Source organism: Aethalodelphis obliquidens, unplaced genomic scaffold (genome assembly GCF_003676395.1).
Source record: "Aethalodelphis obliquidens isolate GAN/ISIS:26980383/991018 unplaced genomic scaffold, ASM367639v1 scaffold6, whole genome shotgun sequence".
NCBI classification, from domain to species: Eukaryota; Metazoa; Chordata; class Mammalia; order Artiodactyla; family Delphinidae; genus Aethalodelphis; species Aethalodelphis obliquidens.
The window spans coordinates 26732808-26747151 of NW_020837950.1; the positions used below are offsets into that span (position 1 = coordinate 26732808).

The following is a 14344-nucleotide window of genomic DNA, read 5'->3' on the forward strand; positions in this document are numbered from 1 at the left end:
AGGAGGAAGAGCTTAGGAAAATTTCTACAAAGGTGGAAAATCGCATAGCATGTTTAGTAAGTAATGGGTTATGTGCTTAGGGCCTTGCGTGGAGGAATTGCATGGACCACGTGCATGGGTGATTCAGCCTAGAATGCTTCAGAGGTGAATTAAGACTAAGTCAAAAACTGGAATGATATATGAAGGAGTTTAAATGACAAAAAAGCATTTTTTATCTTGCTTTGCTTTAGCAGGAGATGATGCAAGCCACCATGACTTGGGCCAAGCTTTCAGAAAATTGCTGTGGTGGCATTTTGTATGAAGGATTAAAGGACAAAGAAAGAGAGTGAAAGTAGGTATAACCATCAAGGGTATATCAAAAACATCTAAACCAGGGCAGGGACAGAGAAGAAGGCTAGAAGGGGAGAAGTTAAAAAGGCATAAGAAGAATGGATCATATTTGGCAACCAATTAGATGTAAGAAGCAAAGAAACGAGAAGATTCAGAGATTACGCTTAGTTTTTAATCCTTGAGGGTTATGATGGTGCCAGAGAAAAGAGAGGGTACAGATGATGGATTAGAATGGTGGGAAATTATGAGTTAACTTTTAAACTGAATAACAAATTACCTACTGTTCAAAGTCAAAAAATAAAACTGGCAGGTGATGCCAAGAAAGTAGACCTTCAACGAAGAGTGGTTAAAAAAAGAGGCTAATGTCTTTAGAATCAAGTCATGAACCTGCTAATCTTGTATTGTCCTTATCTGGGGGAGGCTACTTTAAGGCCATGTGCTACGGGTGAGTGCATAAATTGTGGTTCCATTTCACAATGCAGAGATTTCCCCACCTTACAGTGCAAGTGCACAAGTCCACCTAGGAACTGTTATCACAGGTTGTTCTTACTACGTAGGAAATCAGATAACTTACTCAAAAAGAACCCCTCAATATCTATGCCGGCCCTTTGGGCTGGAGGCGTAGCAAGGCAAGCAGGTGACTTCATGCACAACCTTGCAGTTGTGAGATGCTGAAAGTACATGCCTCTCAAATTTTCCACGTTAGGTCCCTCCTTGCCTCACCTAGTCCCAACCCTGGGAGTAATGTGAAATCTTTTCCAGAACAAAGGAGCCATAACGGTTCTTTATTAAGAAGTCTTTAAATTGTGATGCAGGGGTTACAAAGCTTTTCCTATAAAGGACCACATAGTAAACATTTCAGGCTTTGCATGCTGTACGGTCTTTGCCCCAACTATTCAATTCTACCATTACATTGGGAAAGCAACCAACTATACGTAATGAACGGGCACAGTTGTATTGCAATAAAACTTTATTTAAACAAAATAGGAATCAGGCCAAGTTTGGCCTCAGGTCATAGTCTGTCAACCCTGTTGTGTGGAAGCAGCTAGCCAGACCTTAGGCTTAAATTCCAGATCCACCAAAAAATACAAATTTACAAAATAACTGGATTTGAACATGCACCTCTGTAAAATGTGATACTTATATCTTCCTCATTGATTTGTGGGGTTTAGAGAAAATGTATGTAAAATGCCTTATAAATAAGGACAGTAGTCTTTTTCATTACAAGGCATAATATGAATAATAACTAACACTGAATGCTTTTACGCTATACCAGCTACTACTGTGTAAAGCACTTTAAAAGATTATTTCATTTAATCTTCCAACAACACTCTGAAGTAGGAGCTATTACAGTATCCCTTTCTACTCACGGGGAAACTGAGGCACCAAGCCATGCCCAGGAGATGCTTATATAGATAGTGTGACGTCGCTGGCACTTAATCCCAAGTAAACAGATTCCAGGGGCTCCGGTGCTAACCTCTGTGTTAGTTAGTTAGCTCCACTAATTCAGCTTCAATTGAAATGCTCGGAATCTTCTCAAGTTCCGCAGGGCTCTTCATGACTCATCACAGCATAACACAACTGAAAATCGTTTATACACAACTTCTGGAAATTCACCTTCAGGTCAACAGTCAAATAACCTCTTGCATAAATAAAACACTTATTCCAACCCCCTTCCTGCCCATCTATTTCCACCCCTCCCAACAAAGATCTCCTGTTGAGGGAAGCCATAATAGTCCTGAGAAAGCTAATGCAAACCCATTTCAAAAAATTTATCCTATAATCACTCTAAAAACTTGCAATTTCAAAGCAACACTGCAGAATAGCATCCTGGATTAATTATGCCAGGCTGTAGCAATAACCTTGAATTAAAGCTGCAACCTTCTATTTTTAAGAAACACTTGCCTTTCTGGTTGATGAAACCTGTCGTCCCATCAGGTAACAGACGTGACCAGGAAAGAGAGAAGCAGTAATGAGTCAATCCAAGCTGTTTGATACATTTCAAATCTTCCTCCCACAGAGTGTAGCTGCCACAAGCTACATCGCCAGTCTGGTTCTTGAAAACTCCGTCTCTTCCCTGATGGGTGAATGTGTCCCAGACACAAGGGCCTTTTCCATCTGTATCCCAGCCTCCTGAGAAAAAGAAGAAAATGAAACAGTTACACTCTTGACATCAAGAGGCATATGTGGAATGTAAATATTTGTCACCCAAAGAACATCCCTCATTAACTCAATGTATCATATTGGTAACTTTAAAATATGCCTTTAAAATAACATGCATGAGTGGGTTATGTGTTCAGCTGTCCTTGATCCCTGAAGCTGACTGGTGGCAAATGAAAAATTGTTGCATAATGCTGTGGCATAGCAGGCTTTCACGGTTCATTATCTGAAGATCTCCCAGCTGGTAGACAGAGGCAGGGCTCAGCTTATGAGTGTCTGAATTGAAAACATCTCCTCCTTGTGAACATTTCTCCTGGCCATGACTGACATGCCTTGTCCTTGTTGTGCACAAAGCAGTCTCGGGACCTTATCTTTGACCCCTGACACCTGAACCCTATCCTCCTGTCATCTGACCATGGAGCCTGAGATGGTCTAGGCAACTATTGTGGAGAGGAGGTTAGTTTTTGCCACTGTTGGGATGATATTGGTATCCTACATTCATTCCTTCATACCTCCCTTAATTCAGCAAATGCAATGTGTCAGGCTCTGTGCTAAGCACAGTGGCTATCACGGTGAACTCTGCTGTGCTTCGGGTCCTTGGAGAACTTACACGCAATTATAAAACAGCTAATGTAAGGACCATTGCATGAAAGCCAGGGAGGGGCGTTTATCCAGATGTGGGCAGGAGTCCGAAGTCTCTTAGAGAAATGGCTTCTAGGCTGAAATCTAAAGGAAATGTTGACTCATCAAGGTGAATTTCTCAGAGGTGGGAGTGGGGGGAAAATTTAAAAAAAGAGGAGCCAGGGTCAGAATAAGCCCAGAGGTAAGAGAGAGTGTCACATATTAAAGGAACAGAAGGTAAAAAATTACATTAGATTTGAAATCCCTATTCACATAGAAATTTTGTTTAAAATGATAGTTAGAATCCATTTTATAGTATAAAGGGGTAATGTTAAAAATCTCATGAGGGGGACTTCCGGGAAGATGGCAGAAGAGTAAGACGCGGAGATCACCTTCCTCTCCACAGATACACCAGAAATACATCTACGCGTGTAACAACTCCTACAGAACACCTACTGAACGCTGGCAGAAGACCTCAGACCTCCCAAAAGGCAAGGAACCCCCCACGTACCTGGTTAGGGCAAAAGAAAAAACTAAACAGAGACAAAAGGATAGGGACGGGTCCTGCACCAGCGGGAGAGAGCTGTGAAGGAGGAAAAGTGTCCACACACTACGAAGCCCCTTCGCGGGTGGAGACTTCGGGAGGCGGAGTGGGGGAGCTTGGGAGCCGCGGAGGAGAGCACAGCAACAGGGGTGCGGAGGGCAAAGCGGACAGACTCCAGCGCAGAGGATCGGGCCGACCGGCACTCACCAGCCGAGAGGCTTGTCTGCTCGCCCGCCGGGGCGGGCGGGACTGGGAGCTGAGGCTCCGGCTTTTGTCGGAGCGCCGGGAGAGGACTGAGGTTGGCGGTGTGAACACAGCCTGCAGGGCGTTGGTTCGCCGCGGCTGGCCGGGAGAGAGTCCGGGGAGGGGTCTGGACCTGCCGAAGAGGCAAGAGACTTTTACGTCCCTCTTTGTTTCCTGGTGCACGAGGAGAGGGGATTAAGAACGCTGCTTGAGAGAGCTCCAGGGACGGGCGCGAGCCGCGGCTAAGAGTGCGGAGCCCAGAGACGGACATGGGACGCTAAGGCCGCTGCTGCCGCCGCCAGGAGACCTGTGTGCGAACACAGGTCACTAGCCACACGCCCTTCCGGGGAGCCTGTGCAGCCCGCCACTGCCAGGGTCCCGGGATCCAGGGACGGCTCCCCGGGAGAGCGCACGGCGCGCCTCAGGCTGCAGCGTCACGCCGGCCTCTGCCGCTGCAGGCCCGCCCCGCACTCCGTGACCCTCCCTACCCCCCCGGCCTGGGTGAGCCAGAGCCTCCGAATCAGCGGCTCCTTTAACCTCGTCCTGTCTGAGCAAAGAACAGACGCCCTCCGGCGACCTACACGCACAGGCGGGGCCAAATCCAAAGCTGAGCCCCTGGGAACTGTCAGAACAAAGAAGAGAAAGGGAAATCTCTCCCAGCAGCCTCAGAAGCAGCGGATTAAAGCTCCACAATCAACTTGATATATCTGTGGAATATATCTGTGATATATCTTGATATATCTGTGGAATACCTGAATAGACAACGAATCATCCCAAATTAAGGAGCCCTGTGGATGAAAGGCTCTTGGTGCTGCAGCAAGGACTCAGTGCTGTGCCTCTGAGGTGGGAGAGCCAACTTCAGGACACTGGTTCACAAGAGGCCTCCCAGCTGCACATAATATCAAACATCAAAAATCTCCGAGAGATCTCCATCTCAACGCCAGCACCCAGCTTCACTCAACGACCAGCAAGCTACAGTGCTGGACATCCTATGCCAAACAACTAGCAAGACAGGAACACAACCCCACCCATTAGCAGAGAGGCTGCCCAAAATCATAGTAAGTCTACAGACACCCCAAAACACACCACCAGACGTGGACCTGCCCACCAGAAAGACAAGATCCAGCCTCATACACCAGAACACAGGCACTAGTACCCTCCACCAGGAAGCCTACACAACCCACTGAACCAAACTTAGCCACTGGGGACAGACACAAAAAACAACAGGAACTACGAACCTTCAGCCTGCAAAAAAGGAGACCCCAAACACAGTAAGATAAGCAAAATGAAAAGACAGAAAAACACACAGCAGATGAAGGAGCAAGATAAAAACCCACCAGACCTAACAAATGAAGAGGAAATAGGCAGTCTACCTGAAAAAGAATTCAGAATAATGATAGTAAGGTTGATCCGAAATCTTGGAGATAGAATGGACAATAGAATGGACAAATTGCAAGAATCAGTTAACAAGGACCTAGAAGAACTAAAGATGAAGCAAGCAACGATGAACAACACAATAAATGAAATTAAAAGTACTCTAGATGGGATCAATAGCAGAATAACTGAGGCAGAAGAACGGATAAGTGACCTGGAAGATAAAATAGTGGAAATAACTACTGCAGAGCAGAATAAAGAAAAAAGAATGAAAAGAACTGAGGACAGTCTCAGAGACCTCTGGGACAACATTAAACGCACCAACATTCGAATTATAGGGGTTCCAGAAGAAGAAGAGAAAAAGAAAGGGACTGAGAAAATATTTGAAGAGATTATAGTTGAAAACTTCCCTAATATGGGAAAAGAAATCATTAATCAAGTCCAGGAAGCACAGAGAGTTCCATACAGGATAAATCCAAGGAGAAATACGCCAAGACACATATTAATCAAATTGTCAAAAATTAAATACAAAGAAAACATATTAAAAGCAGCAAGGGAAAAACAACAAATAACACACAAGGGAATCCCCATAAGGTTAACAGCTGATCTTTCAGCAGAAACTCTGCAAGCCAGAAGGGAGTGGCAGGACATATTGAAAGTGTTGAAGGAGAAAAACCTGCAACCAAGATTACTCTACCCAGCAAGGATCTCATTCAGATTTGATGGAGAAATTAAAACCTTTACAGACAAGCAAAAGCTGAGAGAGTTCAGCACCACCAAACCAGCTCTACAACAACTGCTAAAGGAACTTCTCTAGGCAAGAAACACAAAAGAAGGAAAGGACCTACAATAACGAACCCAAAACAATTAAGAAAATGGGAATAGGAACACACATATCGATAATTACCTTAAATGTAAATGGACTAAATGCTCCCACCAAAAGACACAGATTGGCTGAATGGATACAAAAACAAGACCCATATATTTGCTGTCTACAAGAGACCCACTTCAGACCTAGAGACACATACAGACTGAAAGTAAGGGGATGGAAAAAGGTATTTCATGCAAATGGAAACCAAAAGAAAGCTGGAGTAGCAATTCTCTTATCAGACAAAATAGACTTTAAAACAAAGACTATTAGAAGAGACAAAGAAGGACACTACATAATGATCAAGGGATCGATCCAAGAGGAAGATATAACAATTGTAAATATTTATGCACCCAACATAGGTGCACCTCAATACATAAGGCAAATACTGACAACCATAAAAGGGGAAATCGACAGTAACACATTCATAGTAGGGGACTTTAACACCCCACTTTCACCAATGGACAGATCATGCAAAATGAAAATAAATAAGGAAACACAAGCTTTAAATGATACATTAAACGAGATGGAGTTAATTGATATTTATAGGACATTCCATCCAAAAACAACAGAATACACATTTTTCTCAAGTGCTCATGGAACATTCTCCAGGATAGATCATATCTTGGGTCACAAATCAAGCCTTGGTAAATTTAAGAAAATTGAAATTGTATCAAGTATCTTTTCTGACCACAACGCCATGAGACTAGATATCAATTACAGGAAAAGATCTGTAAAAAATACAAACACATGGAGGCTAAACAATACACTACTTAATAATGAAGTGATCACTGACGAAATCAAAGAGGAAATCAAAAAATACCTAGAAACAAATGACAATGGAGACACAACGACCCAAAACCTGTGGGATGCAGCAAAAGCAGTTCTAAGGGAGAAGTTTATAGCAATACAAGCCCACCTTAAGAAGCAGGAAACATCTCAAATAAACAACCTAACCTTGCACCTCAAGCAATTAGAGAAAGAAGAACAAAAAAACCCCAAAGCTAGCAGAAGGAAAGAAATCATAAAAATCAGATCAGAAATAAATGAAAAAGAAATGAAGGAAACAATAGCAAAGATCAATAAAACTAAAAGCTGGTTCTTTGAGAAGATAAACAAAATAGATAAACCACTAGCCAGACTCATCAAGAAAAAAAGGAAGAAGACTCAAATCAATAGAATTAGAAATGAAAAAGGAGAGGTAACAACTGACACTGCAGAAATAAAAGAGATCATGAGAGATTACTACAAGCAACTCTATGCCAATAAAATGGACAATCTGGAAGAAATGGACAAATTCTTAGAAATGCACAACCTGCCAAGACTGAATCAGGAAGAAATAGAAAATATGAACAGACCAATCACAAGCACTGAAATTGAAACTGTGATTAAAAATCTTCCAACAAAGAAAAGCCCAGGACCAGATGGCTTCACAGGCGAATTCTATCAAACATTTAGAGAAGAGCTAACACCTATCCTTCTCAAACTCTTCCAAAATATAGCAGAGGGAAGAACACTCCCAAACTCCTTCTACGAGGCCACCATCACCTTGATACCAAAACCAGACAAGGATATCACAAAGAAAGAAAACTACAGGCCAATATCACTGATGAACATAGATGCAAAAATCCTCAACAAAATACTAGCAAACAGAATCCAACAGCACATTAAAAGGATCATACACCATGATCAAGTGGGGTTTATTCCAGGAATGCAAGGATTCTTCAATATACGCAAATCTATCAATGTGATAAACCATATTAACAAACTGAAGGAGAAAAACCATATGATCATCTCAATAGATGCAGAGAAAGCTTTTGACAAAATTCAACACCCATTTATGATAAAAACCCTGCAGAAACTAGGCATAGAGGGAACTTTCCTCAACATAATAAAGGCCATATATGACAAGCCCACAGCAAACATCATCCTCAATGGTGAAAAACTGAAAGCATTTCCACTAAGATCAGGAACAAGACAAGGTTGCCCACTCTCACCACTCTTATTCAACATAGTTTTGGAAGTTTTAGCCACAGCAATCAGAGAAGAAAAGGAAATAAAAGGAATCCAAATCGGAAAAGAAGAAGTAAAGCTGTCACTGTTTGCAGATGACATGATCCTATACATAGAGAACCCTAAAGATGCTACCAGAAAACTACTAGAGCTAATCAATGAATTTGGTAAAGTGGCAGGATACAAAATTAATGCACAGAAATCTCTGGCATTCCTATATACTAATGATGAAAAATCTGAAAGTGAAATCAAGAAAACACTCCCATTTACCATTGCAACAAAAAGAATAAAATATCTAGGAATAAACCTACCTAAGGAGACAAAAGATCTGTATGCAGAAAATTATAAGACACTGATGAAAGAAATTAAAGATGATACAAATAGATGGAGAGATATACCATGTTCTTGGATTGGAAGAATCAACATTGTGAAAATGACTCTACTACCGAAAGCAATCTATAGATTCAATGCAATCCCTATCAAACTACCACTGGCATTTTTCACAGAACTAGAACAAAAAATTTTGCAATTTGTATGGAAACACAAAAGACCCCGAATAGCCAAAGCAATCTTGAGAACGAAAGAAGGAACTGGAGGAATCAGGCTCCCAGACTTCAGACTATACTACAAAGCTACAGTTATCAAAACGGTATGGTACTGGCACAAAAACAGAAAGATAGATCAATGGAACAGGATAGAAAGCCCAGAGATAAACCCACGCACATATGGTCACCTTATCTTTGACAAAGGAGGCAGAAATGTACCGTGGAGAAAGGACAGCCTATTCAATAAGTGGTGCTGGGAAAACTGGACAGTTACATGTAAAAGTATGAAGTTAGATCACTCCCTAACACCATACACAAAAATAAGCTCAAAATGGATTAAAGACCTAAATGTAAGGCCAGAAACTATCAAACTCTTAGAGGAAAACATAGGCAGAACACTCTATGACATAAATCACAGCAAGATTCTTTCTGACCCACCTCCTAGAGTAATGGAAATAAAAACAAGAGTAAACAAATGGGACCTAATGAAACTTAAAAGCTTTTGCGCAGCAAAGGAAACCATAAAGAAGACCAAAAGACAACCCTCAGAATGGGAGAAAATATTTGCAAATGAAGCAACTGACAAAGGATTGATCTCCAAAATTTATAAGCAGCTCATGCAGCTTAATAACAAAAAAACAAACAACCCAATCCAAAAATGGGCAGAAGAACTAAATAGACATTTCTCCAAAGAAGATATACAGAGTGCCAACAAACACATGAGAGAATGCTCAACATCACTAATCATGAGAGAAATGCAAATCAAAACTACAATGAGATATCATCTCACACCAGTCAGAATAGCTATCATCAAAAAATCTAGAAACAATAAATGCTGGAGAGGGTGTGGAGAAAAGGGAACCCTCTTACACTGTTGGTGGGAATGTAAATTGATACAGCCACTGTGGAGAACAGTATGGAGGTTCCTTAAAAAGCTACAAATAGAACTACCATATGACCCAGCATTCCCACTACTGGGCATATACCCTGAGAAAACCATAATTCAAAAAGAGTCATGTACCAAAATGTTCATTGCAGCTCTATTTACAATAGCCCAGAGATGGAAACAACCTAAGTGTCCATCATCGGATGAATGGATAAAGAAGATGTGGCACATATATACAATGGAATATTACTCAGCCATAAAAAGAGACGAAATTGAGCTATTTGCAATGAGGTGGATAGACCTAGAGTCTGTCATACAGAGTGAAGTAAGTCAGAAAGAGAGAGACAAATACCGTATGCTAACACATATATATGGAATTTAAAAAAAAAAATGTCATGAAAAACCTAGGGGTGAAACAGGAATAAAGACACAGACTTACTAGAGAATGGACTTGAGGCTATGGGGAAGGGGAAGTGTAAACGGTGACAAAGCGATAAAGAGGCATGGACATATATACACTACCAAACGTAAGGTAGATAGCTAGTGGGAAGCAGCCGCATAGCACAGGGAGATCAGCTCGGTGCTTTGTGACCGCCTGGAGGGGTGGGATAGGGAGGGTGGGAGGGAGGGAGACGCAAGCGGGAAGAGATATGGGAATATATGTATATATATAACTGATTCATTTTGTTGTGAAGCTGAAACTAACATACCATTGTAAAGCAATTATACTCCAATAAAGATGTTAAAAAAAAAAAAAAAATCTCATGACTCCCTAATTCTACTTCTAAGGGCATACGTTAGAGGAACGCTCATGTATTTTCACAAAGAGATTATATGAGATTATTGAGGCAGAGTTTTCTGTAATAACAAAATCCTGGAAACAACCTATTTCCTATCAACAGTAGAACAGATCATTAATTTTGGGTATATCCATAGAGAGGAAACACTAATCAGCTATTAAAGTGAATGAATCAGAGCATAGATACCCCTCTTCTCTGGTCTGAATGTCTGTGTCCCCTCAAATCCAGAGGCTGAAATCCTAACACCCAATGTGATGGTATTAGGAAGTGCAGCCTTTGGGAGGTGCTTAAGTCATGAGAGTGGAGCCCTCCTGAATGAGATTAGTGCTCCTAAAAGGAGACCCCACCATGTTCCCTGCCCCGTGAGGATACAAGAAGTCTGTAATGTGGAAGAGGGCCCTCACCCGGCCATGCTGGCATCCTAATCCCCAACATCCAGCATCCAGAACTGTGAAGAATAAATGTTTGTTGCTTATAAAGCCCCTAGTTTATGGTATTTTGTTAGATCAGTCCAAATGGACTAAGACATCCTCAAAACTATAATATTAAACAACAACAACAACAAATCAAGATTCAAAAGAATGTATACAGGAATGAATACGGGGGGCACAGGAGATTTTTAAGGAAGTGAAACTACTAAAACTGTATATGGATTTTCCACTGTGCTGTGGGTCTGCTCCCCTAACCCTGACTTGTTCATGGGTGGACTGTATTCTGTATGATACTGTAATACTGGATACATGACATTATACATTTGTCAAAACCCATAAACTATGAACTTTATTTAATACTAATGTATCAATATTCGCCCATCGTTTGTAACCAACGTCCCACACTAATGCTAGATGTTAACAGTAGGGGAAATTGGAGGAATGGGATATATGAGAACTCTGTACTTTCTGCTCAATTTTTCTATAAATCTAAAATTGCTCTAAAATATAAAGGTTATTAATTTTAAAAAGAATATATGCAGTACTTTTATCATGTTTTATGCAAAATATGTAAAACAAATCATGGATTTTCTGAACATATACCTATGAGGTAAACATACAACAGCATGCCTGGGGATGATCAATTCAGGCTGGTGGCTGCCTTTGGGTAGAAAATGGAGGGAAACGGAAACAAGGAGGAGCCTGAGGGCCCTTTGCATCTCTTATGTCTCACTCCTTAAGCTGGCTAACAGGTATATGAGAGGCTGTTGATTACATTATCCACAATCCTTTTTATATACCTAAAATAGTTCGTAATGACTTTCATGTAAGAAAGGAAGTCACAGCTAGAGTAAATAGACTAAAGCAATTATAGAAAAGTTTGTTAGATCCTCATTTAGCATTTACTTACTCGTATTTTTTTTTTCTTTTTTTTTTTTTTCGGTACGCGGGCCTCTCACTGCTGTGGCCTCTCCCGTTGTGGAGCACAGGCTCCGGACACGCAGGCTCAGCGGCCATGGCTCACGGGCCTAGCCGCTCCGCGGCATGTGGGATCATCCCGTACCGGGGCACGAACCCGTATCCCTGCATTAGCAGGCAGACTCTCAACCACTGAGCCACCAGGGAAGCCCAACTTACTCATATTTTTTGCACGATTCTAATAGGATTAGATGTAGTCTCCAGACCAACAAAAAGACAACCTGGGCTATAATTTATGGGAGAGAACCATGAGGAGACAGGAGAGGCTGCTAAAAGAAGGAGCTCTGACAAAAGCAAAAACGACAGTTGATATCAAGGTAGGGTACTAAAGATCTATACAAAGAAATCATGAATATTAAAAATTGTACTCTGGGGGCTTCCCTGGTGGTGCAGTGGTTGAGAGTCCGCCTGCCGATGCAGGGGACGCGGGTTCGTGCCCTGGTCAGGGAGGATCCCACATGCCGCGGAGCGCCTGGGCCCGTGAGCCATGGCCGCTGAGCCTGCGCGTCTGGAGCCTGTGCTCTGCGACGGGAGCGGCCACAGCAGTGAGAGGCCCGTGTACCTCAAATAAATAAATAAATAAATAAATAAATAAATAGTACTCTGGAGCCATGTCAAATAGAGGCAAAAAGTTTTATACATCCCAATGGCTCTCAAGTTATGTCTGTATATAAGGTTTAGAGGTAGGAAGAAAAAGAATACTAGTGTTCAATCTTAGAATGAAATAGGTATGAATATTAAAATGCAATTTTGGCCAAGCATGGTGCTTATAGTTTGGGTTAATAGATTTACAATAAATGAAGAAGCTTAATCTCAGAGAGTTTAGGCATAGTGTATTGGTAAATATTAACAAGTGGCTGTATGTTAAAAATGTATGTACCTATATGTATATAAGTTTATTATAAATTTTACTGATATAAAGGACGTGTAATACACCATCTCCAAGCAATAATATGCAATGCTCTTTACTGTAAATTCCTTATAGCCAATTGATTCTCATATTATGCTTGTTTAGATTTTTGCCAAACTCTTATATCGGGAGCCAAACTGCAACGTACAATCTGACAAGTGTGAGTAGTCCTGTATCAGACTGTTGACTGATATCGTTGCTTAAATTAACAAGCACAATGAAAGGAAAATAACAAAGATGTACCAGAATTTCACTTGTTCATTAGTGACATGAGCAGCTTCTTTGCTGAATTGGATAATAGTTTTCAAACAGCGTAAGACTATTTCCTTGAATTTTTTGTCCTACTCACAATGTAACAGTTACAGACATGACACACAATCATTTACTCTGTATTATTAATATTTTTTCTATAACTTTCCTAGGTCCAGACAACCAACAAAACAATCCATCAAATATTGACTTGTAGCACTTCCCAATATCTGTGGTATAAATACTTACACATGCCCAATTTCAAGCAACCAATGTGACAGCACTGAAGGCAGAGTTGCAAAAAGATGAGCAGTGGCACATCATTATATAGTATTTCTTCTACACAGATACAAGAAATCTAAACAGCTTCAAGGGCATAGCTAATAATAATCGTAGTAAAATATTGAGGAAGTAAGGATTTTGAGTATTTATTACCCCTTTTAATATAAATTATTTACTTATAAGTTTATGTAATTGAATTTTTAATGCCGGCTGTGTTTAAGAATCAGCTCATAAAATTGCTGAAAACTTAACAGTAGGCAATGGTGAGCCAGTACAAGCTGGCTTCGCCACATCACTGACTGTGACTTGCCTAAGATCACACTCTTAGTAAGACGTAGAACCAAGATGTGTCTCCGGATCTGTCTGATGTTGAAGTCCAAATCCTTCCATTGGACCACACTGCTTTTAGTAATAATGACTGACTAATGAAGGAAGAGTCAACTGATGCCCGTGCTACTCAATTTATGAAGCCTAAGAAATGCATAACATGACCTACACATTTTGGAAAACAGTCCATCTGAAGTGCTTAAAACAAGTTTTGACAATTTCAAGAGGTAAATGTCATTCAGCAGGAAAACGTACTTATGTCGAGTAGTAGTAGTATACATTCTAGATGTATACTAGATGAAGCATATGTAAACAACATTGTTTCTATGAGAACTAGAATATGAATTGCAAAGTAACGATTATAAGTGAAATTTTGATTTAAAAATATACAGTGGCCTTTAAAAAAATAAAAAATGTATATAGTGGCCAGTACTCATTAGTACTTGAATGTAAATTTTCCTGAATGAATGATATTAATAACTCATTTGCTCATTAGGGATCTTCTCAAGATGTAATTATGTCCACATATTAAAAGTTCATTGTTCTTTATGAGGAACAAGACTACCGTTTCCAGGCAGACTACATACCCTGAGCTATCCTTCAAACAACTACGATTGCCGGATGGAATATGGGAAATGTATTGTTAAATGTGCCATCGATCTGGCAGGATGTTAGGGAACCCAAAATCAAAGTGAGAGGTAATTCAGAAGCATAAGTGAGTAGCGATATAGGCTTTTGTCCTGAGAGCATCTGAGAAGCCCAGATGATGTGAGCTTGCATTTT

General features: G+C 40.8%; 1 pseudogene; it reads right to left on the reverse strand.

Annotated features, from left to right (window-relative positions):
• The window catches only part of LOC113619247 (cytosolic beta-glucosidase-like), a 71559-nt pseudogene that overhangs the window by 9623 nt on the left and 47592 nt on the right, over nt 1-14344 (reverse strand).